The sequence below is a fragment of the Malaclemys terrapin genome, chromosome 10 (genome assembly GCF_027887155.1).
Source record: "Malaclemys terrapin pileata isolate rMalTer1 chromosome 10, rMalTer1.hap1, whole genome shotgun sequence".
Lineage (NCBI taxonomy): Eukaryota > Metazoa > Chordata > Testudines > Emydidae > Malaclemys > Malaclemys terrapin.
This window is the reverse complement of record NC_071514.1, coordinates 15,267,270-15,293,721: the sequence shown is the minus strand read 5'-3', so window position 1 is coordinate 15,293,721 and position 26,452 is coordinate 15,267,270. Positions and strand designations below refer to the sequence as shown.

Sequence of the window (26,452 nt, the reverse complement as noted above, 5' to 3'; positions counted from 1 at the left end):
GGCTAAGGCCAGGCAAGACTTGGTTCTTGGGGGGAAGGGGGGGCTGAGCTGGCCTCTGGTTCTCACAGTCTGAGTCCCAGGCTGGATTCTCTTCACGTCCCAGTCTGTTCACCCAGTGCCGCTATTCAGCTCTTAATTGAACGTTAATGGCAGCTGCGGATGAGGTCATTGGAGCCGGCTTTTCTCACACATTTTTCATGCAAATCCGCTAAACTCTAAACAAATTTGAATAAAACCCCCTTTGTGCGGGCCCTGTATGGGCCGCGCCGCGTGTTTTTTTCCATGGGCCAGTCGTGCCTGTCTCAACAGAGCCCGGCCAACTTTATTTGGGGAGCCGGAGCATGTCACCGCGGATTGTTGCGTATCATCTTTTTTCCCCAGGAGAAAAGGAATGTCTGGAGCCGGCTGCAAACGGCCCTTTGCGATGAGCCGCACAATGGGGCTAGTGGGGGGGGGGGGGATTGTTCCGTTTTGGGCTATAAATAGTGGAAGGGGTTTGAATCCCTGCCATGGGCCTCGTTAGGATCCTTCAGAGGAAGCAAGGCAGCGAGCAGGAAACACGTCCAAGAGCGGCGGGGTTTGTTTGGCAGCTGGGTGTGATGGGAGGCGCGGGGTTGTCTGAGTGTCAGGGGTCGCTTGGTGGTATCGCTTGACGCCCCGTAGCCTAAACTCCACGAGGGAAAAGCCGGGCGGCCCCACCCTCCCCGGCCCTTGGCAAGCCTTCGACTCAGACTCCGAAATACCAGCTCCGCCATACAGCCCTCGCGAGCTGGCTCCAGGGTTTCCTGCGGGACTGAAATAGGGGAGACTATTCGCTAGGGCTTCAGGGTACCCCGCGCCCGTCTGCTGCTGGGGACACGCCGTGTCTCTGACGACCTTATCGGGGGGCTGAAACACCTCTGGGGCCGGATCCCGCAGCCATGCCCGGAACGGGGGTGTTGCCCCTGCCGGGCCTAGCAAGACCAGTAGGCCTGTAGCAGGGAACTGAGACCTGTTCTGTTCATGGCACAGCCCTCCCCAGCCTGAGTGGCAGCTGGCACTGATGTTAAAGGCACTGGGGGGGAGGGGGGCAGGGCATCCCCCCCCCACACTGCATTTCCACTGCCCAAGAGCAGGGGGACGGGTAGGTTCGCCGGAGCAAAGGCTGCAGGCCTTGGTCTCTGCTCAGTGCTCTGTTCTCGCAGCCTGGGGATCTGCCCAGGTGAGATGCTCGGTTCTGCCCTGTTGAGTCCCGGACAAACCGGCCAGGTGGCAGCGCTGGGTAGCCCCGCAGACCTGGGGAAAGGCTCGGTAAAAAGCAAGGCAGATGCGGCCAGGTACCAAGGGGGAGGACCGGGACTCCCGCCTCTAGGGCCCCCATGGGACAGCTCCCCTGTGGCCACATCTTCATCGCTTCCCTGAGCGGCCTCTAACCGCTATCTTCCCGCCCCCACCCCCCACGCCAGGCCCAGTGCCAAGGACTCCTGGCTAGGCTCTGCACCCCAGCAGCGGAGGCCTTCGGGGGTGGCGCAGGCCCCTGAACAATCCGGCTTTCCAAGGGGGCAGCGCTGCTCGATTCGGGGCTGGCGATTCCCAGATCCCCAAGCGCACTTGGGGGCGGCTCTCCCCTACCCTTTAGGGCCGCTGAAGGCAGGTCGCGGGAGCGGGGGGAGTTAGCACGCCCGATCCGCCCTCCTGCAGGCAGGCTTCATCCACATTTGGCCTGGTCTTTCGCTTCAGAAGCCGGACTCAGGCCCCACCCCGGCACACAAGGGTGCGTGGCTGCAGGGCACCCCCCCCACCCACCCGGAGAAGACCAGGAGTGAACAACGAGAGGTTAAAAATATAGAGAAACCGTGTTAGCTAGAAATCACCTTCTTCATGTAAAGGGTGGGGTAAGGAGCCCCCGGGAGGCAGGTCATCAGCCCTCCCACCCATCCAGTTCCTCTTTCACGTGCTGCTCGGGGACCACAGCTGAGGGGCTGCTGGGATCGCGCAGAATAATCCCAAACCTGTTTTCTAGGGTTGGCTCCTCCGCCAGGCCCCAGCACAACGCAGATTAGCCTGTTTTCAACCCCCGCCCCCAACCCAGCCTTTGAATTTGGCCTTGCCGCGCTCTGCGCCCCTTCTGCGTGTGCTGACGGGAGGCAACGCGGGTGTGGGCCCGATGCTTTGGTTTTAGGGTTTCATCTGGGAAATCTGCCACCTCCGGCAGGACGGAGAGAACATGCCTGGAATCGGCCCCATGGTGGAAACCCGCCTCTGTAAGGCAGAAGGGCTGCAGATCATTTTAAAGACATTCATTATAGTCTTTCCTGGGGACTGTTTGCACTGGGTTTAACAGCTGTTTCCCAGCCATCTAGAACGGGTCCAGACCGGACACTGATCATTTAGCTGCCAGGAATTCGTTCGTTCTTGGGGACGGGGTTACTTTTGTGTGTGGGATCGTGCAGCACATGGGGGAGGGGGTTGGGCTCTGATAGTACATTCACTGCGCTTCCGTGGCTGGATTTATTGGGGGGGGGGCAACCCCCGTTATATTCCTCGCGTTGCTAGACTGGACGAAAACACACGAATCATCTTGATAAGTGAATTGTTTATTTTAACCATCGCTTTGTTTAAACAAGTGGTGGTGTGTGTGGGGGGGGGGGAAGCGGATGTGTCTTTTACAAGAATAAAGACATCTGAAACACATCTACACAGCCACAGTTGGGCATGTTTGCACCGTAAGAATAAGTTTGCGTTGAAGAATCAGTTTCTATTCAAAAAGAGGGATAAAATAAGTTGCGGGAGGTGGGGGGCAGACACGCGCCCCTCAAGCCTTAGTGAAAATACTGCCCTACATATACAGGGTATTCTGTAATAACAGGGAATCTTGTCACTATGGGCAGTTTTTACAAACACACAGAAGGTACAGTTGTCTCGGGCATTAATACGGTGCCGTTCTCAGTGCAACAAAGCAAAATAAAGACCAAACTTTTCCACATTGAGTCCAGTGGTGCTTCCTCAGTACTTCACACGCCTACAGTCAGACATGCAATCGATTTTTTTCCCAGTCGAGGCATTTGCTTTCCGGTCTCTCCCTGGCTAGGCAGGGCAGTTTGGACAGGAGAGCGAGGAGGACTGTGATATCCTGGGGTTACAGAGCAGCAAAGTTGACCGCAAAATATTCACCAGTGATGCATTCATTGTACAATTGACAGCAAATCAAAGTTTTCTCCTGCTCCACACACCTCACCCTCTTCAACTGCAATCCCGAAAGCCCTCGAGGTCCAGTGTCCAAAGCAGCCTCTTCTCTGGGCCATTTGTAAAATAACTGCCCGGTACATTGATCGATGAGTAGTTGTGTGTGACGCGAAAAGTCCCCGGCGGTTTTCATCTGTGGTGAAGTTTAACAAAGAAACCGAAGGCGTCTAACCGCTTGCCATGCGCCAGTCACGGGAATCTACAACAAAGCAAACAACCCCCCAAACATTATTTCCCACACCAATAAAATAATCACACCTAGACTCACACCAGCGAGGAAGTATCAGAGGGGTAGCCGTGTTAGTCTGAATCTGTAAAAAGCAACAGAGGATCCTGTGGCACCTTTGAGACTAACAGAAGTAGTGGGAGCATAAGCTTTCGTGGGTAAGAACCTCACTTGCATCTGAAGAAGGTGCCACAGGACCCTCTGTTACCAGCAAGGAAGTAATTCAGTGCGCTTGGAGCCTCTCAGCCATGGATGGAGCCAATGCCAAAGCACAGTGATTGTTTCACTGAAACACTCCCCTGTGCCAAGGAACAACACCCACTCCCCCAAAATGTTTGCCATGGCCAGAGTTTACACGTTCTGCCCAGTTCCGCTGCTTCAAGCCTTTGGCTTTATAGACTGCAGGGTGAGCGACAAGGCCCCTGCGCTACTGAAATGCTGGGATCCCCTCCCGCCCTATGGCTGTCTCTTTCTCACTGTTACTTTCTTGGTAAATCTCCCCACCTCTGTCTGTGAGGGGCTGAGGAGCTCTGACCTCAGAGGTCCTACATGTGGCCAGTCAGTGGGAGGAGCCTTCCTCCTAAAGCTTTGGGGGCATGGGATTACTCTGCATGTCAGAGCCTCTAAAGAACCAGCCCTCTGATGTTTTAATCTTCATGTTAACTTTCCCTGGTCTCTAAGCCCTTGTCTTTGGCAGGCCCTTCTGTAAAATGATATAGAACGATTTAGGCTGGATCAAAAGCCATTATGGTCAGGAAAAAGGTAATTTGAGCTATTTTTCCTGTTCTTTCTTATTCGTCTCAGTACTTCTTTCCCCTTGTTTTCTCTTGGTTGTTGTTATTTTCCACCAGTCACAAGCCTCTAGCTACTGGGACTGCCTGCAAATCCAGTTCCTTTCCTTTGTCCATTTCTCTTGCCAGGTCACAGCCACTGGTGATGTAACCCATGGTTGTAAACCCACATTAGGAGCAGAGCTGGGTCAACAATTAACAAAGAACCATCATTCAGCTAGTTTCAGCTCATTTTTTCACCAGCTCACAATTTCCTAAAATAGTCAGAATTACCCACAAACTATTTTTTGTGAATAATTCTTGCTATATGTCTCTTTTGTGAGTTACCTGAGAGAATTCAATGTTTGATTGGACACCTAGAGCACATTTTTGTTCCTTGATTGGATGAGTGAGGGTAATTGTTTGATTGAATCATGTGAATACCCAACATTTAAGAAGCCAGAGTCTGATTTCCAGGGACCTTCACTTGAAAATGACTCTCTCCAGGAACATCCCTGCTCCTAAACATCTTTGCTAGAATATTCATTACGAACCAAATCGAAAGCTCTTTGGCATCCATGGAAAGACTCCTCTTCACTTTAATGGGCTTTGGGTCAGGCCCGTAAAATAAAGCGGAAAGGGATAAATCCAGTTCTAGGTGAATTCATTCTACATTAAAACCTGAAGGCTGGTGGAAAGTCTTTGGTACTGGCCTCCCTCTGCTCAGAGGTAGAGTGATAATAAACCAGGTGTGAGCAATGCAGTGTAACTCACACCCAGCTGATATGCAGATCCCCTTGAAGTCACTGGGCAGAACCTGCTTACTCCATTCTGCACTGGGCCCACTATCTCTCACTCCAAGCTGTCCAAACAGGGGCTTGATTCGGAGCCCACTGAAATCAATGGGAGTCTTCCACTGACTGCAAAGGACTATGGATGGGGTTCTAGGTGCTCGGTTCAGCTGGTGATCCCTGATCCCCTTCCCTGCTCCTCCCAGTGGGCATCTGTTTGTGGACATGGCTCCACATTGATTTAAGTTTGGATTGTGCTCCATTTCCCATCTAGTTACGTTAAGCTCTTACTAAGCAGAGAGAGCAGCTTCGTTTACTCTCCCATCTGTTTAAAATTTCATGCTTGCTGCGCACCCAGGGCAGCTGGGGATTGCCACTGAAACTAAATAACTCACTAAAGAGGTCATTTTCAAAAGAAAAAGGGGGGGAAGTCTGCACCTTAGTGGCCAGCCGGGAAGAATTTAGGCAGGTCAGCCAGAAGATTCCACTCTCCACCTTAGATGGAGGCACCACTCTGCTCCCCCTGCAATCGAAGCAGGCAGGAGCAAACACAGGACTGCTGCTCCATGCTCCTTTGCCCCTCCACCCTGGCAGTCTGTCTCAGTCTGCTGCAGCCTGAGGGGCTCATCTATTGTGCAAATAGAGGAGGCACTTACTGGTAGAGGATAGAAACCCACTCCTGAAAGCAGCAATGCCATCTGCTGCTATCCGGCATCCTGAGCAATGTGTACCTTTGTGCATCTAATACATGTGTGTGTGGGCGGGGAGATTGGACAGACTCCTCTGATTTCAACCCCCAGCTCTTCCAAGGGGCTTTAGAAAAGCCGAGGTCTATTGCAAATACTCTGTCCCTGCACATTGTTCAGGGCCTTGAACCTTTGGCTATGTGTATCAAGAAAACACGCGAAAAAGAAACTCTGTGGTATATTTCCAGTACAGGCGTGGGACTCTGACTAACCAGTGTTGGGAAACACAAAAACTCACTAGGGACCTGATCCCAAGCCAGTCAGGTTTTTCCACTCGCTTCAATGGGTTTTGGATCAGGCAGTAGGTGAGGGTTGAAAAATAGCTTTGTTTTTCCATAAAAATTCGCAATTACTGTTCCACTCTCTGCTAGCCTGGGCCTGTGGGAGACAGCCAGGGACCTTCTTCTGTTATTTTCTATTGTTGTTAGAAATCAGCTGAATGTTCTGTTAAGGTTTGTGGTTCTTTAAAAAAAAAAAAAAAAAAAGCACCTTCTCCATTGATGAGGCCCCTGCAGAAGCAGCATTGCTGGTAACATTGTGGGGCACAAACCCCAAACTAACAACAAATAAAATGCAGGGCTTACCTGCCTAATCAGATTTTTTTTCCTTTGCCAATTTCCTATTCATGCCCTTTGGAAGGATGGATTCTGCCCCTCCCCTTCGCCTCACCCCATCGCCCAATTCATAGACTCATAGGGAGAAACTTTCTGGACAATTTAATCTCACTGGGGTGATACTTAGCAAAACCCTTTTCACTGTCAATTTTTTTCACTCTGCTTCCCCTTCCCCTTATTTTCCTTCCAACCTCGATTGAATTTTGAAAGCCCCTGATATCTTTCTTTTTGTACAGGCACATGCTGCTTATGCAAATAAGAGTCTTTCATACTGGCTCCCTGGCTCAAGACCTCCAACTTGAATGTGACCAAAAGCTGTGTTCTCCCCGGCTAACTCCTTAGCACAATTACACCTCCATTCTGCTCCAGGGGCCTGGGGAGGGAGAAACCATTTTAAACTAATAACACGTGCTGTTTGCCTTGGATAATTACAAGGGAGCTTCAGTTTCTAAGAGCTATGAAATATTCCATTCACTGGGGTAAGAAGGGAGGCTGCGAGTGTTATGGCTACACAGCTTGTTTTATCTTGTGCACTAGAGACATACGTGTGTGTGTGTGTAAAAAGACATTCCCTGGCTTGCTAGCTTGTCCTGTGCTCACGCGCCTAAGCAATCATTTATATTTTATAAGAAGGAACTTTTCTGCACTTTGTTTGGGCTGTTTGAGCCAGAGAAATGCAGCTGTCATTTTCTTATCTTATCTTAAATTACAATTTCCTGCAAATATGAAGATAATAAGAATATCGGTGATCTGAAATCCAAGTCAAACCACACACACACACACACACACACACACACACACACACACACACACACACACACACACACACACACACACACACGTCTCGAAATGTTGGGGAAGAAGAACCCAGCAAGGGACCCAGCCAGCAAACACCAAGTGATCCAGCCAGTCTGACTGGGCCTCTGGTTTGAATAGACATCCTGCAGTCATTGTTCCTCTCCCTGCCTGGTCTCCTGGGGAAGTTTATGCAGAGGCGAGGAGGCGGAGGGGAGCTTTCACCAAAGGCACCCAGGAATGTGTCAAAAGAGGGATAGAAAAAAGAAGAAGAAGAAGGGAGACAGAGAGTGGGAACGTCAAGGACCCCTGACTAATGAATAGCAAGTTTGCCCTTGAACCTCACTGGGCTTTGCCATTCCCAGGCTCCAAACAAGGGCTGAGGCATGCCTGAGCCCAGCTGCAGGGGGACTGGGCTATGGTTCATCTCAGACACTTTGACAGGCCAGGCCTTTTCCCCGCATAGCTCAGACTTGCCTAACTGCTCCCCTGGCAACAGCTCAGTGCAGGAACCTAGGCAGAGGCCCTGTCTGCTGCATACAGAAGCAAAGAAGAGGAGGGGAACTGGCTTGCAGAAATTAGCTGGAGACTGTGTTAACCCATCACATGCTGGGCACCCTTCATCATAAACCTAAGTGTCCTCCCTCTCGATATGAGAGTATATTTATTTCCGCCACATGAGGCGGAGTGGCTGAACTTTATTGGAATGGTGGCTGTGCTTTATTGGAATCAGGGCTGCCAGTTAGCAGGGTACTAGGAAAGGAAGGAGATGGGCCAGCTGATGATAGGAGACCATGGCATTAACCCAGACCTGGGGGGAGAAGGATTGCCCCTGCTGCTTAATGGCTTGGTGCTAGCTGAAGGCACATTAGGTATTTGGGTGTCAAGTGGATCAGTCTAAAGTTGAATCTTCTCGCATCGTTGTAGCCAGAATTCTACAAAGCAGCCAGTGGCCACTCTCCCCTTAACTAGTGATGTATGGACTCTAGAGATGATAGATGCCAACATGTGCTGCTCCAGCAGCCAGACTACTTAAGTCAAAATGACACTTGGCAGTCTGGATCTGGTCACCTGTGGAGGCCACCCCATCAGATTAGAGACAGAAGCAGCTGAGGACTGCTTCCTGCCGTGCAGACTAGATGATCCCTCGGATTCCTGGCCAAGCTCTTGGTTGGACAAAATGTGGGTGCCTGCCTCTGCCTTTACCCTAATTCAGATGCACAGCTGATACTCAGCTCTGGCATCTGCCACGTGGCACTGAGAGAGGGAGTTCTTTCACTAGCAGAAAGGAAGAGTCAAGCTGGGTAAGAGATGTTTTGACTTGCCAAGGCCATCAATTCAGGAAAAGAGACTTAGATCAAAGAAAGGGAAAGTGGAAATGTTAGCCTCAGGGATCCTAACTCAATCTCAGCGCATTGGTGGCGAGCGCAGGCATTGCAAGCAGTGGCAAATGTCCAAAATAGAACCTCAACAACCACCCTAGTCATGATCCCATTCAGGCCACTGGTAAGTCAATGACATGGGGGGAAAAGGCTTGGTAATGTTCTATATTTTATAGAGTGTCTGTCCAATGCAGACCCTGAGAGCAATGCTTTGCAGAGTTAGTTACAGAGACTGATACAGGCAGAAACGGCGAAGCACTGTATGGGGAGGAGAAAAAAGGAAGAGGATGCTGAAAATGGATAATTATGCAAATAAGCATTATGCAAATAAGCATAGTTCCAGTGGGTGGGATGGGAGGAGACAGCAAAGGGAGGGAAGGAAAAGGCAGTGATGGGGAAGGTGAGCGTGGGCGTGTGTCACAGAGAGGAGGGATGCAAGGAGACCAAACACAATGGGATTCCAGTCTCCACTTTGGCCTCTAGGCACTACTCAGATATTAATAGTAAAGAAAGAGAAAGGTTTTAAGATGAGAGGATTCAAACTTTAGCACTCAGGTGAATTAGATCCATGGCTTCTCCCCTCAGTGACTCTCATTACTGCTTCTTCAGTTTGGTTAGGCAGGGTCTCCCTCTCCTGCATCCAGGTGAACTTCTCCATCTGATCCTGCTTTGCAGTCCTGCTTAGCATTTCCTATATAACCCCACTGCTGAAGTCATGTTTGTCTATGGCTAGCATGAGGATGCATTCGTTCCTCTCAGATTAGCCGATTGTTATCTCCATGGTTGATGAAGATGTTTTTCCTGAGGCTAACCATGAAAACCATGCTGAAGTTTAATTTAGCACAGAATGCAGGATTTCAGAACAAAAGTAGGCTGGTGGGAGCATATCATACCTAGGCTAAACTCTGGAGGCTGGCCAATCCCTGGGTGAAATTCCAGGTGATGGTGACTCTCTACAAAGCCCTAAATGACTTAGAGATCAGCTACTTTAAAGTCCAGTTCTTCCTGTCTGATCTGCAGCATCCATGCTGGTTCAGAACATTTAACCCACCTGACCCAAGGCTGAACTACAAGGGAGATGGGTTAGGCCTTTCTTGGGAGAAGGCCCTTCTGTCTGAAATTTGTTCCCACTAGAAATAATTGGGAGCCTGAGCTGGGCTCCATTAGAAAGCATTGCAAGAGGCAACTATTTGTCCAGGGTTTTTGTGACTTGTGACAGAATCTGCAGCAGCCAGTGTATTGACTATGTCTTCTCCAGTTCTGTGGTGTGTTTGAAGAGAAGGATGGTCTTGGGGCTAAGATGCTGGAATGGGATTCAGGATGCGTGCCCACTTCTCAGCTTTGCTACAGACTGTTTGTGTGATCTTTGTGCCTCAGTCCCTTTTCTGTGAAATGGGGACAATGGCACTTTCCTACTTCACAGGGAACTCAGATCCTATGGTGATAAGGGTCAGATAAACTGACATGTTTTTGTCAAGGTTTTAATCAATGAAAAATGGACTCACATACCGTGGAGAAGGGGGCCTTATAATAAAGGTTTGTAATAACAATAACTAGTCTTCTGAATGGTCTCAAAGTCCCTTCAATATAAATGGTACATCAGTAGAGCTTTGGTCCACAGCTACCTTGGGCTGTCACTTCAAACTGAGCAGAATCAGCACGTGTCTGAGACCAAAGTAAAACTCAGGGTGCTGCAGGAACAGGCGGGGTTGACTGCGTAGGTGTTCCAGCTGAGTCAGAACTGAGCTGATACCCAAGTACAGTGTGGGGTGCTAGGCTGGCTTTCAGCAATGGATCATGAAGGCTCTTGTCACTTGTGGTGATTAAGTGGGTGTTAATCCCAGTGCCCTGGCCCCATTCCAGTCTGGGAGATTACATTCTACCCACTTAAACTCCACCCTGTCCTTTCAACTGGAGATGTCAGTTTTCACTTTTCATCCTGAAAAGCTGCTGTGTCATGCTGCTGGTGGAGAGTGGCTGCTGCTTCCACTCCAGAGCTGGCTGCATTTCAACAATGGGTGATCAACTCTCCACACTGAAATGTGTGGAGCCCTTTATGCCTATACATGTAGAGTTATTTTCCAGGAGGTTTTGAATACATCTTCTATAAGCTCTTCATATCTTTGCCTCTTCCTTCATAATCTTGGGTGGATCCTATCTCAGCCTGCTCTTTCTTCTGCTGTGATCCTGATTCCTTCAGGGTGTCTTCTTCCTCCACTGAAAATCTTGCATCAGTTCCTGGCCTGAGAACTCTACGAACCTCCTGAAACCGAGCTAACCATTTCATTGATTAGGAATTGCCTTCCCCTTCATCTCTGAAATCTTCCCTTCACCCTTTCTAGGAAAACATTCACCAATTTCTTGTTTATGTATCAATCAATAATACGTATTGGTTATCTTCCGTGCTCATTCAACTTTCCCTTTCAGATCCCTTCTCTGTCTGATGGATTGGATCTCATCTATAACTCTGCCTGTCCCCTGAATTCCCTTTGGCAACCATCCATTTATCTTTGTAAGAATTCGAGTGTTCGGTGCTCATTGCTGTATGGCCTTCAGGACTCTCACTGGAGAGAGAATGGTTCATCTTTGTCCTCTCTGTCCTCTCACTCAGTTATTTTAACCAACTCAATTTCACCCAGTCCTCCCTGCAGTCTTCCAAAATACCCTGGCCTGAAATGCAGCATCTTTATTTCACCCTCATTTGGTGTCATCCAAGTCCCAAATACAAACATTGTTCTGGTTGCCATCCCTGAACTGCTCCCCCGTCTGTGCCTTTGGTGAACATGTCCTCTCGGGCACTCTCCAAACAGAAGCGGCTCAGTTACCCTTCTAGCTCCCTCTTCCGTATGTCATGTCAGGAAACCATCTTCTACCAGGTCACCAAATGGATCACTCGATTAACCCCTTCCCGCCATTTTCCTGTCTTTACTATAGCCCAGGAAGGTGAGAAGAAGCTTTCCATATGGTTAGATTCTCATAGTCATTGCTTCAGATGCTCATTCTGATCAGGCATGGCAGAGTAAACAACCATCTACGCACTGACTTTTAGTGATAATTTCAAACCATGAGCTTCCTGTCTCTCCAGTTAATTCCACAAGAGTCTCCTTCCTCAGGTAAGGTGAACAATAAAATCCTTTGCACTGATGTAATGACTTTGATATGAGAAATTTAAGGCACTTTACAAAGGGCAGGTTTATGTCATACTTGGAGAAACTGAGGCACAGAGCGCTGCAAGGGATTGGCCCAAGGTCACAGGTCGGCGCAAAGGAGCCCCATGCTAGTCACCTTAATAAAGTTGCAGCCACTTACATTAGGGCTGAATTTGGCCCAGTGAATCAGTGGAAGAGGTGAGACTAGAATGCAGCTGTTCTAATTCCTAGTCCCCTGGTTTAACTAGGCGGACTCACTGACTGCCTCTTCACTTTAATTTACCACACAAACTCCTGCTACATGCCCTGAAATTAATAGGAACAACTTGGAGGGAGACGTTTTCATCTTTTGCTTGCAATTCAAACTTTAACACTTTCTCTAGGAGCTCACACCAGTTTTAAGAGATTTCTAAGAACAGACAATGACCTCTCCTACCCGTTTCCCCCCCCACACACACATGTCCATACACAGAGATTCATACATCCACACAAATGCATGAATACACACACTGATGTGTAACTACATAGGCAAATATATGTACATGACCATTACACACATGCACAAATGCAAATAAACACATGGCGGCTATGTCTGCATTCTCTTTCTCATGGATGCGGGATTGCACAAGTCTCCAGAGAGATATGTCATTGTCCCCCTGTTTCATTTTGTGGCTCAGTTCCTTCAGAACATGTAACATGACTAGATCAGCCTTAATTGTAGATCAATAGTAGAGTTTAATGTTTTGCAAGGCACTTGCCCATTGGCTAGGCTTCAAATCTTTGTTCCAGACTTGGCATAGGCAATTTGGGAGGGATAGAAGCTTAGCGCAGCAATTTGGCTGCCCTAGCGGCTAAAGAATGGGTAACATTTCATAGAAGGGAGACCATAGACAAATTTGAAAAAAATTGGGCTTTTTAGTAACCTTTGATTAATTCTTAGTGGATGTAAACAGATATGGCATGCTCCTTTCCTCTCTCTGCACCCCTTCCCTTCCCTTCTCTTCCCTTCCCAGTTCTTTACTTTTTGCTCTTTTGTCTTTTTTTCCATTCTCCACTCATTTTTTGTTAAAGAAAATCAAGAATATTATATTTATATGTTCTTTATATATAAAGAACATGCAACATGGCAGCTGCACTGAATCCAAAACTTTTGTCCAGTAGTTCAGAGTCACTAGGAGAAAATGTGGTCCTGTGTCCACCTCATTGTTCCTCATGCAATACACTGGAGCAAGGCTACACATTGGGGCCACATCCTCACCAAAGCACTGTAGTGTGCCATAGGCATGAAAAGGAGGGCTCAGGCAAGCAATTTGCCAATTTAGCTAGCAAGATAGAAACACCCTGGGGTGCAGTGGGGAAGACAGATCTTTCATCCATATAAGGACTGGTTGCATGACACTCCATAAACATGCAAAGGCAGTGTGGGTAATAGTTAAGAGCTTGCTTTTCAGAATTATGCACTTGCAACTCCTTACCTCATTTGCTTATTTAGTCCCCAGGATTATATGCACCCACCGGCTACTGGTCCATGCAAGTAATATATGTGCCCAAACATGGTAGTTGCATGCAAAAATCAGGCATACAATTGTACCCACAAACATGCACATGCAGTTGCAAGCACACAGTTTGAAAACAGCTGCTAGGAGTCGCTACTGGTGGAAGCCAGTTGAGCTGTCCCTAAAGATCATGGGGCAAAACCCTCATGGGGGACCCACATTCCAATTCTCCTACCTCTTCCCTGGACATCTGATACATGAATTGCCTCCGGTGCACAGTAGGTTGATTTAAGGATGCACAACAGCCTTGACAGCCTGCGGTGTTTTTGCGGCGTGGAGGAAAGGAAATGTCACTGGATCACCATGCAGGGAAACCAGTGCATCTCTACAAGCTGTCCCAGCTGAGGGACCTGCTGAGTTTTCACTGCAAATTCCCATCAGATAAAATTAGAGATAGGCCAAAAGTAGATCTTTGAATCCAACCTTCTTTGAATTTTGGCTGGGTTCAGGTTCAACTTGCCAGACTGGAAACTGCCCCAACAATTTTCATCCCAAGTTGGGTCCCAAACTGGGAAGGGCTATTTCCCATTTCAGTGAGGATACAGCCAGAATTTCATGAGAACCACTAGCGAGGTAGCAGCTATCAAAGCTGCCCCCTAGTCCTGATCAGATCTGAACCCAAACTCCAGTCCCTGTCTTGACCCTAATACTGATCCATTCACCGTCTCCTTGGCCCATCTCTCTCAAAAAACCCCTACCATAAACCCAAACAAAAACAAAGGAATCCCCATTGCGGAGAGAATCCTTTCAAGTAAAGGCCTCTCTGTGTGGCAGGCTGACTTTGTGGGAGAAGATCTTCTATGACCACCTCCACGTATTTAATGGAAGTGCTATGTCCCCCAACTACATAAGACTCCACCATGCTATTGGATTATCCATCCTATATAAATACTAAGTATTACTACATTTCCTCCATGACTCCCTATCCTCACTTGCCCCACTTCCAGCAACCCATCCTTTGGACAGGGATGACTGTATGTGGCTCCTTTTGAAGCCAGTCAGAGCTGCCCCAAGCACTGGAGGGTGATGTGCTTCCTCTCCCACTGGGGCTGAATGTGCTGCGCCTACAGTGCTTGCCCTGGGAGCAAGCTTGCAACTTGAACTTGCGAAACAAGAGTGCCTAGAACATTTGATTGGGAACTGGTTCCACAGAGGCCAGCCATCTAGTTGTCCCAACACCATGACCCATGGGAGGGGAGTGCAGAGCATGTGCACAAAGCTCAGAAATAGAAATCTACCAACCCCAATTTTGTAGCTACACAATCTGATTTCTAATGCACCACCAGCACTAATAATAATGCACCAGATGCCATCATTCTGGCCACGCCAGGAGTCTGTCTGGTAACTCGGCAGCTCACATGGTCACCCTAACATTTGGTTTGTCTCACTCCTAATAATGACACATGACTGGTTGTGGCCGAGGCTCTATAAGTATTAAACTGCATCAACCTGGCATCATCGCCGATCAGAGGCGAGGATTCAAGATTTCAGGGTCTGATCTGGAGTGAGTGACCGGTGCTGGGGCAGAGAGAGGTGCTCTGCAGAATCAGCTGACGAAGAAAAATCTTTTTTGGATTTGTATTTCGGAGCCCCCTCCGAGTCTTTAGTCCAGTCCTGGACACTTCAAATTAAAACACATTCCTGCTGGCATTACCAGAGACTAGCATGGCCTTGGCCCACCTTAGCCAAGTGTTTCCCATGTGGCTGGGAGAGCTGAGGTAAGCTGGATAATTGTTTGGCCACCCTTGCGAAGTCAGGTACAGAGAGCACCTATGACTGTGCCTGTAGCCCTTTCTTATCATTACAATGTGCTGGGCGCTGTGCAAACATAAACGAAGGCATGGCCCTGGCCTCTCTCTGCCCCTTTCCACGCTCAGTGACCTGTACATCATACCCACAATCTATCGGGTGAGACCTGGGGGTGCAGTACCCCCAGGAGCGGGAAGGTCATTTTCAATTATTCTATTGGAAGAAGGAAACTTTGGCATCAGCTCATTAGCTCTCTGCTCAGCCATGCACTGTGCTGCCCTAGCACTACGCTCAGAGTGAAATGCTGGCCACGCTGACGTCAACAGCAAAACTGACCTCGACATCAATGGGACCAAGGCTTCAACCTCAATCTTATAACAACATATGGAGATATACCTCTCTCATAGAACCAGAAAGGACCCTGAAAGGCCATCGAGTTCAGCCCCCTGCCTTCATTAGCAGGACCAAGTACTGATTTTTGCCCCAGATCCCTAAGTGGCCCCCTCAAGGATTGAACTCAACCCTGGGTTTAGTAGGCCAATGCTCAAACCACTGAAACATTTCCAGCAGGAGCATGACATAAAAGCTTATTTGTTCAGGGATGTCACCGGTTTCCCTGGGTATGGGAAAGGGGCGTTCTTTGAAAAGGGAAACACATACCTAAATTCCCCAGCTGATCTCTCCAGCACCCCTCTCCCAGGTGCACCCCTTGCCCTGGGACATAGGGGTTAGCACAGCATCAGGGACACATTTTTTCTAGGAGTCTCTGGTGAAATTATTGGCATCACTTCAGTGCTCCTCCCCCCCCAACACATCCAAAGATCCCTTCACCCCATCAAACCAGCAGACCACGTTCACACAAAATTGACATAGAGGACCTGAGCCTTCACTCCATGTAGGTTCTTGTCTTTCAACAGATGAGCAGCTATCATCTGACGGCCTGATCCTGCAGCCCCAGTGATTTCATTGAGTTATGATTTATGATTTATGAGGAGAGGCTGAAGGAACTGGGATTATTTAGTGTGAAGAGAGAAGAATTGGGGGCGGGATTTGATAGCTGCTTTCAACTACCTGAAAGGGGGTTCTAAAGAGGATGGATCTAGACTGTTCTCAGTGGTACCAGATGACAGCACAAGGAGCAATGGTCTCAAGTTGCAGTGGGGGAGGTTTAGGTTGGATATTAGGAAAACCTTTTTCACTAGGAGGGTGGTGAAGCACTGGAAAGGGTTACCTAAGCGGGTGTTGGAATCTCCATCCTTGGAGGTTTTTAAGGTCAGGCTTGACAAAGCCCTGGCTGGGATGATTTAGTTGGGGATTGGTCCTGCTTTGAGCAGGGGGTTGGACTAGATGACCTCCTGAGGTCCCTTCCAACCCTGATATTCTAGGAGTCTATGATTGCAGGACCAGGCCTAAAGGCAGCCCTGGAATTATGCCAGGTCGCACAGTGGGGGAGCAGTGGGGACATTCAGGCTGAACGAATGAGTCCCAGAAGTGCAAGGAAAAGCCCCATTGCCACTTGTGAAGACAGATCAAATGAAAAGTGGGGCTCCATCTTAGCAACTGCACTGCCCTCCTGCCAATGATCAAGTCCCATTGGCCGTGGCATGGATCAGTCCACCCAAGACAGGTAGCAATAACTGCAGCCTGGCCCCAAACCAATACCTAAGGCCCTACAACCTGCAGAGTTTGGCTCCCAGTTTCCCAAATCCAAATTTTTAAGGGCTCTCTTTGCTGCCAGTGAAGAACGCTGGCTTCCCACCCTAGATGCTGAAGGCCTCTCTCCACAGAAGTACAGCATGGGCAGTGGCAGGGCAAGCTTCCCAAACGAATTACCCTCCACCACTGTGCCACTGTCCAACACTGGCCTCAGACTTTGGCGTCTCCATTGAGCCTTTCAACAGGGTCAGTTAGTATGTGAGGTGGCAGTGGTGAGTTTTGCAACATGAATACCTGGCCTGCTAAGAGACAGGCCAAGAGTCCGAGCATTGGACTCATTTTATGCAGGCCAAACAGATGTCACCCAATAACAGCACTGAGTCGCTACTAACGTGGGCAGCATTCAAGCTAATGATCCAGAAGGGAAACGTTCCAGATCTCCCTGCCAATTCCCTGAGCCATCTCTATCGCCTTCCAGAACAATCACTTTGCCTTCATGTGGTTTCGGGGCAATGGGTTTCGTTTGGTTGGGAGACAGAGGAACTGGGGCCGCTACACAACTCATTTGCAATGAAGAGAAATATCAGCAGAGCTGGTGCAGATGCAAGGAACCAAATTCAGCCATGGTGTGAGCATAGTGAAGTCAATGAGAGTCCGAGCCACTTAGATCAGGGCTCACACCGGCCCATCCTCTTTATTCAATGCCGCTTTCTGCAACTCTGCTGAGGGTTGTGAAATGGGCTAGTGAATCTGGATTTTGTTCCCCTTGCTTTTCCGCACCATAAGCAAAGTCCTAATAAAGCTCCCATCCCCACTGCCAGCCCTGCACCATGCTCCCAGCAGAAAAGAGATGCAAAGCCACGCTTGGAATCTGATTCCCCGGCTTTAAACGCTGCTCTGCCAGCAAAGTGCGACTTGAAAGCTCCCCTGTCACAGTTACAAAGCTCAGAACAGCCCTTCTTCGGATAATCACGCTTATCTCCAGATTAAGAAAGAGAGAGCCGCAGCTGAGGCTGGTCACATGGGCTGGGATGTGGGCAAATCTATTTTAAACAATCCCCATATAGCTGTGACCTCCACCACAGCCAAAATATACAGCCCCTCGTTCCCACTTGAATATCCAGCTCTGGAGACATGAAAGAGTGAGTGTGAGGGAGGCATGTGCGGGGCAATGGTGAGGGGGACAACACAGGAGAGACTGACCGAGAGGGGAAGGAGAATAAGAGGGTAAAGAAAGAGATGGAGAACCAGACTAAATAAGGGGAATATTGGGGCTAGGGGGAGGCAGAGAGAGAGAGGGGTGGAGAAATGGATAGAAGGAGATGAGGAAGATGAAAAAAGGTGTCTGTGTGTGTGCCTGGGCGGGGAACTAGATGAGAATGAAGGGAGAGCGAGAGAATTGTGTTATGCTTCATGCACATGGATTAGTGGCCCCCAGTTTAACTCTTCCTGCACTGTCCCTTGCTGGCACACTAGTCTGGTTACGTGACTCGAGCTGTGCCAAGCAGCCTTGGCAAGGAGAGCGCGTTACCCACTTTGCTGCCACGGATTCATTAAGAGGCTTTGCGCGTATGGAAATATTTCTCCCAACAGGACGACTCTTCTGCAGATCAACCCGGCAAAGAATTTTGACAAAGCAAATTTGTGTTTCGCTGTGAGGGGGCGAGGGGCTTGAATTAACCAGAGATTGGACGGGTGAGTGATGCAGCGAAAGAGGAAAGGTGGGGCAGGCAGGAGGAGAGGGCTTTGTTGGGACAAGTCTCCAGAGGGGTATTTGCTCTGAGGCTAGGCCCAGGCAGAGGGAGGAGGTTTCCAGTTCTTTGCAGGACATTTTTCCTCTGTCAGTCCAAGTTCTTCCGTGCAATTAGAACTGAAGCATTAAAGGGTAAATTCAGAGCCTGGCCATTCCAGAGGGCAAGACAAATTTTATATCCACCATTTTAAGTCAGATACAGCTTGGTCTTTAGCTGCACCCTGGCTCTGAGCACAACATAGCGTATCAGTTTTTCCTACCCACTATTAGATGTCATCAGACTCTACCGGAGCTTGGATTTAGGGGTCACTTCACCTTGGGCATTAAAAAGACCAAATGTCAAGGCATCCAAAACCCATCAGTAGATGATGCAGAGTTCCTGTATAAGATAGGGGTGTATTGGGTCTAAGTGTGGCTGGAGCCAAAAGCCACATTCCTGCAGCAATTTGAGGGCCAGTTCCCCTGAACGTATTGGAGCTTTTCATTGTGAATTTTTGTGTCTGCAACCCGAGAGGAAGAACTGAGCAGGCTTAATTGGTATTTCCCTGGCTTGTCTGGTGGAGCACAGCCACCAGAGAGAGCTTGCCTGGCTTCCAAAGGCTTAGCATGCTGCTGCTGAGAGGTGGGCACAGCCAGTGAGAACAGAAGCCAGGCTGGAACCAAGTGCCTTTCTCTATGCCCAGGGATGAAACTGAGGTACAGAGACATTCACAGAGTCCTTTGTTGGACTCATGTAACCCAGCACCCTCATCTCCTGCCCTGGCCTTGACTTCTTCTACCTGAGACAGCATGGGCATCTCATCCAAATTCTACCTTAGCTCGGTCATGGCCCATGTTAATGGTGCCTTAGCATGCGCTGCTGATCATTCTCATGGCTGTATTCTGATATGCCCAAGAGATGGCTGGCTTTTTTGCAGGACTGAGTTCCAGCTCTGACCTGAGAACTGGCCAAGATCATGCAAGTCAATGGCAAGCTAGGCATGACCCTGCAGAGCCTGGGAATGCGGGGTGGGAGGGTATCACCTTTCTGTTTGCTGAGACAGTTCTGCTGGTAGATTCCCTGAGGCCGCTGCTCGCAGGCACTGGGGGAGCTGGTGTCTGCATGGCCCTCAGTAAAGTTCAGAAGCCATTTTCTTTGAGTTCTACTCACATGTTGCCCTCAGCCTGCCAGGATGCTATGACCTAGGCAGGTGGGCTGGAGGTGGGGGAAAGGTTCTGACCTAAAAGCAAAGACATACTCAACATGCCAGCTTAAAATAAGATACGAGTCAGTCCTTTAAATCACATTGCCTGTCACCTGGGAATAAAGAGTAATAATAACCTGTCCCTTCCCTAATACCTTGCATCCAAAGACCTCAGGGCAATTGACAAACACCGGGCCAAGGCCTTGAATCCTTACTCAGGCAAAGCTCTCGCTGATTTTGCCTGGGAAAGGGAGGAGTTAAGACTGACAGCCTGATTCACCCCTTGTATGATCCAGGTGAACTTGGCAAGGGGTTAATTTGAGTCAGGGCAGAATACGGTCTGGGTGAGGACATCTGGATTTGTCTTATGAGTGAATTAAGATTCACAGCTAGGTCTGGGTGAATTAGTCACTTGGAACCATTTAACTGATTGATTTTTACTTTTTTCGTTCCATTTGCAAATCATCCCCAAACAGCTTGTAACTTGCAAATTTGTTCAGTACTCCAGTGTTGACATCGCTTATGATTTTATCACAAGTCTTGTGATATTTTGTGTCTTTCTTTAAGCCCCAGATCCTGGAATCCTGTGATTAAAGGAGAATCTTAGCTTTCACTTTATAAGGTGCTTGTGGCGAAAAGATTGAAAATGTGACCCGAGTGCATCTAAAGGCACAGAAGACCAAAGACAAATATAAAGAATCCCACATTTAGTATTTTTTTTTAAATCTCATGATTTTTAGCCCACGTTTAGTTTTTTTTTTTTTTAAATCTCATGATTTTTAGCCAATCTCATAATTTTTGGGGCCTGACTATGATTTTTGAGCCCTTGGGATTGCAGTACAGATATTCACTAAACAATTTGCTTGAATATGTGCTGGACTATGCTGGGTCATTATTCATACCATATGATTGGTCACCTACCAGTAAGTCACATGGTATTGGGGACTGACTGGCTAAGTGGCAGTTCTGCAGAAAAGGACCTGGGGATTACAGTGGACGAGAAGCTGGATATGAGTCAGCAATGTGCCCTTGTTGCCAAGAAGGCTAACGGCATATTGGGCTGCATTAGTAGGAGCATTGCCAGCAGATCGAGGGAAGTGTTTATTCCCTTCTATTCTGCACTGGTGAGGCCACATCTGGAGTATTGCGTCCAGTTTCCCCACCCCCACCCCGAAAGGATGTGGACAACTTGGAGAGAGTCCAGTGGAGGGCAACGAAAATGATTAGGGGGCTGGAACACATGACTTATGAGGAGTGACTGAGGGAACTGGGATTATTTAGTCTGCAGAGGGGAAGAGTAAGGGGGGATTTGATAGCAGCCTTCAACTACCTGAAGGGGGGTCCCAAAGAGGATGAAGCTCGGCTGTTCTCAGTGGTGGCAGATGACAGAACAATGGTCTCAGGTTGCAGTGGGGGAGGTTTAGGTTGGATATTAGGAAAAACTATTTCACTAGGAGGGTGGTGAAGCACTGGAATGGGTTACCTAGGGAGGTGTTGGAATCTCCATCCTTGGAGGTTTTTAAGGCCCGGCTTGATGGCTGGGATGATTAGTTGGGGTTGGTCCTACTTTGAGCAGGGGGTTGCACTAGATGACCTCCTCAGGCCCCTTCCAACCCTGATATTCTATGATTCTATGATTGCTTTTGTTCTCTGCTTGGATGACCCATGCTTTCTAAACAGGAGGAATCCCCTTTTCTGATCACAAATTATCCACAGACTTTCATGGCTGTGCAGTGAGTCTAGTGAGAAAACAGCAGAGAGAGTTTTGAAAACAACTTTTCACAATGGCCACGAGAGAAAAAACTTGCACATGCTCTATGCATTCACATGCAGAGATGCAGCTAGCGGCTCATACACACCCGCTACCAAACTGCTACTGGCTCACACCCTCATGACCACGTGCACTCATAACCACTCTCAGTGACTTCTCTAAATGTACAATAAAGCTCCCAATCCCTGCAGTCATTGCCTGCATTGCTAGGAATACCTCAGCTCTCTTTCTCCCATCTCCTTGCATTACAGGTGACTGGGATGCCTGGAGCATTTCCCTGATTGACTGGTTGCTCTAATAGATTCTCACTATTTCATGGGAGGCACAACTTCCAACCAAAACTCCCAGACCCTTGTTACAATAGAAGGGGACAAATAAAATCACTGGCTAAACACAAAAGCATTCATGTAAAAAGAAGGTTATTTGATTAGATGACTTAGAAATATACCCTAGCAAGTACAGCCCCATAGTATAGAAAAGGCTGCCCTTTGATTCTTAGCAATCTAAATGCCTGGACCCAGGGTACTATAAGGGTTAAACATAGGAGGAGGGGAGCTGCTGTGTGTGTATAGCCAATAAAGAATTCAAGGGAACTCCTAGAGAACTTCGCATGGAGTGCAGAGGAGAGGCTAGAGAAAAGCCCCATGGGTGGGCGGGTGTGTGCAGGTGGCTCTCTCTTTAACTCTGTTCTTGGTTGGTAGTCCAAGATGTCTGCCTGCTGCTGCTGAACAATCTGTGAGCTTCAGAGAGGGTGGGGACAGGTGAGTGTCAGGGGAACCAAGTTCTGGCAAATACAGGACAAACTCCCTTTGCATGTAAACACACGCACTGCATACACAGGCTACTGTTACGCACCGGCAGAGAGAGAGAGAGATCCCAGCGCGCCTGCTATACAGGGGTGCTGGAACAATTGTGATAGTGGGGGTGCTGGAAGCAGAAACCGTGGCTTTGGTTGTTATTACTACGTCTAGCCAGGGGGTGCTGCCGCACGCCCAGCACCACTGCTTCGGTCCACATCCATTGCTGCGGCACCTGGCAGCAGGGATACAGGAAACACCCTCCAGAGCACAGCACACACAGCGGGATAGAGTCAGCTCAGTCCTATCCTCCTCTGGACAAGCACACAATATTTCAGTGGAAATGGACCTCATTGGACTTTGGATCAGCCCCTCAGTCCTGCACTGCCTCCTCTTCTGTATTACCAAATTCACCCGTCCTCTTTCCCCACTGCTGAAACCTGGGTCATCTCGGGCCTTGATCACTGCAACCTTCTCCTGTCATCTACCTCAGACTGGTGAAAGGAGTCGCTTCCCTCTCTTGCCACTGTAGTCACATCACTCACCCGCCTCCAACCCCATCATCGCCTTTCTGTCCATCACTGCACCAAGCTTCCCATCCTCACCCTAAAGGGCCTGCAGCATCTTAGCCCCCCTTCTCCACCACCCCTCCTTGTCCCCTGCCTTGCTGATCCATTCAGCTCCTTCTCCAGCTCTCAGCTTTATCCTTTCTATCATGCTGCTCCCTTACCTGGAACAGTCAGAGCCAGGGTTCAGTGAGTGCAAAGAGATGGAGAGAGAAAGAGGCAAAACACTCATGAACAGGGTTGAAATCCTGGCCTCATTGAAGTCAATGACAAAACTCCCATCAACTTCCATAGGGTCAGGGTTTCAGCCCAGGAGTCTAACTTAGGCTGCAGCAAAACATCTCAGGAACACCTTCAGCTCCACACCTGACATTTGGTCAGTCATTGTTCAGCCATGTAAGTCCCTTCTCTCTTCTAGATCATTACAGAGGGTTTCTTTTAAATGTACTCATTAAAGAAGTTTGTACAGTTGGACTCAGGGTACTAAGGGTGCCTGACACTATAGGTGGAGAGATGCAACAATTATGAACAATAAACATATGTATATAACTCGCTAATGGTTCCTAAAATGCTAAATATTATTAAGTCTGTTTCATATACAGCCTAAATGCTAGGGCGGTAGAAAGGGCACTGGTGCTTAATGAGTCTATCCCAAACAAATGCCAATAAAACCTTTTGACCACACCAAATATTCTCTCTATTTTTCTGTTTGTCTGTCTCTTTTCTCTGCTACCCTCTCCCCCAGCCACATGTCTCATCTCCTGTAAAATATGCTCATTATTGCCGGTGGATTTTTCACACATCTCTTCCGTGTACTAGGCTGGGGGTTTGTTGCTGTTCATGCTTTGCGTGTGTAGAAAAGTGTGTTAACATCCACTGGAAATAAACATCTTTTAAAGGAGTTGTGGGATATATGTGGGGCAGCGAGGAAGAAAGCCTGACAGACAAACAGGCAGAGAAACAGAAAAGACAGAGAGAAGGAGCAAAAATGGCTGCAATTTTTTGTAACCTCTCCTGAATTAGCAACTCATATGTCAGATCACATTTCCACAAATCATAGGTCCTAAGATGCAACCTGCACGCCCCCTCTGAGAACTAAGGAGTCACTTTAAACCTCCCCCCTTCTTTTTGTGGCTGCTAATTATCCAAGTCTGCCAGGCTGCCTCCAGCACACATCCACACTCCACCCCCAAAGTTCCCCTCCCCCTCCCCCACCATTAGAACAGCTTTTGCCAGTGGAAGGAGGACAAACATATTCATTGGCACCTTATCAGACATGCATGCAAAACTAATTAACATGGGGAGACATGCAAGCTGCCATCCAGCCACACGCGGCCGTGCGCGCGCACACACACAAGGCAGCCCTTGTCTGCTGGGGACATTCAAAAGGCTTTGTCGCTAATTTAGGCATCTGTCTCAGTCTGGTCTGGTCCTCCTGCCTGGGCGAGGGTTGTGTTTTTTCTTCCCACCCCGTTTGACAATGCTGGGAACATGCCTGGAGACCCCGCATTCAAATCGCCCCTTGACAATGGTCTCATTGTGTGAGCATCTAGACAAGGGAGAGGATGGGGGGAGAAGACAGGGAGCGGGAGGGGGAATTAAAATGTGAACCCAAGAGAGTGTTTACTAACACTACCCTGCAGCTGCCCCATCTCCCGCACCTCCCCCCCCCCCGCCTTAACAGACACAGAGAATCAGAGAGAGGGGCTGGGGAGGTGGGGTGATTAGAGGCTCATGATGATGGGAGATTACATGCTTGGGGGGTTGAGACAGGGTGTTGATAGGGGTTATAGGCGCCAGAAGGGAGGCTGGAGGTTAGGGGCTTTTGGGGGGGGGGGAGCTTGGTGCTCCAGAGGAGAGCGATGTTATGGGCTCAGAAAGGATGGGCTGAGGGTGGTTATAAGTTCAGGGAGGAGAGCACGGCGTTGAGGGAGCAATAGGCTCCGCCATGCTGGTATTCTGCAGATAAAATAACATTTGCTTAAACCTGGCCTTGCGGATCAATGTCACAGCAACAAATCAGACCCTCAGCATTGGGATTCTTTGTAATCACTGCTTCTGGCTAAGGCAGAGTGGGAGCAGGCAGGAAGGGAAAATCGGGGAAGGCCGCTGTGGCTCCTGTAGGGCTGTGCAAGGGAACAAGCTTCAGAGGTTTGTTTTCTTCCTCTTTCCAGCTAATCGATTACAGGAGAACTTGTTAGAAAAATGCCCCATTTCCCTATGGAGGAGCCAGGTCTGTGACTGTTGAGTAGATAGGACTTAGCAAGGCGACCTTACTACACCTGGTGGGAGGGGTAATGGGTGCAGATATTGTTCACTGGGAAATACCCAGGGCTCTGCAGAACCAAGGGAAAATGGGGGCGGGAGGGGAGAAAGTTTTCCAAATATGCAAATACACACAGAGAAAGCCAGACAAAGAGACCTCCATGGAGGGAAGGGGCCAGACAGACAGACACCCACATGGGCTGTGCATTCTAATTCTCCTAGTACCCACACAAAGCCAAATATCTCACTACTTGTATTTATGTTCCCACTTTCATTGCTCCAGGAAACTACTTATGAGGCTTGCACAGCACAAGAGTTGGAGCTTCTCTTAGAACTTCCACCTTCCAGGACCTGAAATACCATCAGACCAGGTCTTGCATGATATTAGCCCAACAGGGGTATTAAACAAATCCAGCAAAACCCATAAACACAAACATCCCAGACACAAATAAAAATACCCCCACTACACAAGTGTGCTCAAATTAGAGGTGAGCAAGCTATTCTTGTAGAGTACTTTTTCCTATTAATCAGCCCCCGTTTTCTGTTTGTCAATTCTCCATGAAGAGACTTTGATTGGTTATAATTGAGTTATTCATGGCATGTGATTGGGCACTTGTATCACATGATATTATTTCTGCACCTGGATCTGATGACTGAAACTTTTATAAAGAGGAGGTAAATCAAAGAGATTTCAAGATGGCTGCTTGAACAGGCCAGGGGCAAATCTTCACACAAACATGTATGAATGTGCCTGAGAATTTGTGAGACTTGTTTCCCATGAACATTCTTGTGAACAAAAAAAGGGGGGGGGCGATCACATGCACAAATGTTTGTGGAATACAAATCAAACGGGAAGCTAATGCCAAGGAAGCATGTCTGTAATATTCACAAATGGTTTTATTGACATATTTCCTCAGTTATAACCCAGAGATAAACACACAGACATACACTGACAGATGCACACACAGGAACAGAGCTATATTAGTAATTAATGCAACACAGACACTGCATTAAACCTATAGAGATCAGCTGGGGATAACAGCACAATGAACCAAGAAAAACAAAATAATTCAATACTAACGAAAGACAATTACAGCCATAATTATATAGGACCACATTCTGCTCCCATTTCCATGGGTGAACATTACAACAATTCTATTGACGTCAATACAGTGATATAGGATTTAAACTGGAGCAGGTGAGAACAGAATCTGGTCCATTTGGGGCCCAATCCTGAACCCCTCCTCACGTGAGTAGTCCTACAGAGCCGAGCGGGAACCGGGAGTACCTGAAAAGCAGCGTACTTTTATTTAGATGCCTAACTATGGTTTTAGGTGCCTAAATTTAGGCACCCATGTTTGAAAATGTTAGTCACAGTATCTGCAGCCCAGATTCTCAAAGGTATTGAAGTGCCTAACTCCTACTGATTTCCATCGGAATAGGTGCCTCGCTACCTT

The 26,452-nt window shown here is 48.4% G+C and overlaps 1 long non-coding RNA gene across 1 annotated transcript in view; it reads right to left on the bottom strand.

The window, feature by feature from the left end:
* Positions 1 to 2,558: 2,558 nt before the first annotated feature.
* LOC128844992 (uncharacterized) overlaps positions 2,559 to 26,452 on the bottom strand; it is a 55,161-nt gene continuing 31,267 nt past the window's right edge. The window contains exon 4 of the long non-coding RNA XR_008446585.1: positions 2,559 to 3,424. This is a non-coding gene — a long non-coding RNA (uncharacterized LOC128844992). The remainder of the gene's footprint in view (positions 3,425 to 26,452) is intronic.